The following is an 858-nucleotide window of genomic DNA, read 5'->3' on the forward strand; positions in this document are numbered from 1 at the left end:
GGAGGAGAAGAAAAGAAAGAGAAGGGGGAGGAGGGGAAAGGAGGAAGAGGAAGGGGATGGCGGGGAGGAAGGGGAGGAAAAAGGGGAAGCGGGAGGGGAAGAAGGGCTAGGTATAGCTCAGTTACTAGAGGGCATGTCAAACGTGCACAAAATTCTAAGTACTGCGTAACTGGACACATATCAGCCCTGCACATGGGAGACAGAGGCAGGATGAGAAGTTTAAGTTCATCCTCAACGACATTACCAGCTGAAGGTCTGTCTGAGACATATGAAACTGCATCTCAAAACTAAACAAATCAAAAGGTGGATCTTGTGGAGCTTCCTCCTCCTCCTCCTCCTCCTCTTCCTTTTCCTCCTCCTTCTCTCTTCCTCCTCCTCCTTTCTCCCTCACCCCCCTCTCTTGTTTTTGCTTTTTAGCTTTTCAAGACAGGATTTCTCTGTGTATCCCTGGCCATCCTGGAACTTGCTCTCTAAACTAGGTAGCCTTGAACTCAGGGATTTGCCTGCCTCTGTCTCGGGAGTGCTGGAATCAAAGGCATGCGCCACCACTACCAGCATTATTTACACATTCTTATAACCATGGAAACAGATTTAACAAGATAATCTTTCCCAAGGTCGTGCCAATGCTATACCCAGGCTCACGCTCTGCTGCCTGACCCTAGATTCTAGACACCATTTATGCACAGCTACTGAGCTCTGGAAATTCAGCCAGTCCTGAGTTGGGATTGTAGCTTAGTGGTAGAACACTATGCTAAAATCACCAGTAAGGGGCTGAGGGCATGGCTCAGTGGTAGAGCCCCTGCCTAGAATCCCCCCAGTGAGGGGCTGGGGGCGTGGCTCAGTGGTAGAGCCCCTGCC

General features: G+C 50.2%; 1 protein-coding gene across 1 annotated transcript in view; it reads right to left on the reverse strand.

The window, feature by feature from the left end:
• The window catches only part of Zan (zonadhesin), a 94,237-nt gene that overhangs the window by 79,460 nt on the left and 13,919 nt on the right, over positions 1 to 858 (reverse strand). The gene's annotated exons all lie outside the window — the stretch shown is intronic.

This window comes from Grammomys surdaster, unplaced genomic scaffold, assembly GCF_004785775.1.
Source record: "Grammomys surdaster isolate TR1022 unplaced genomic scaffold, NIH_TR_1.0 316, whole genome shotgun sequence".
Taxonomy (NCBI): Eukaryota; Metazoa; Chordata; class Mammalia; order Rodentia; family Muridae; genus Grammomys; species Grammomys surdaster.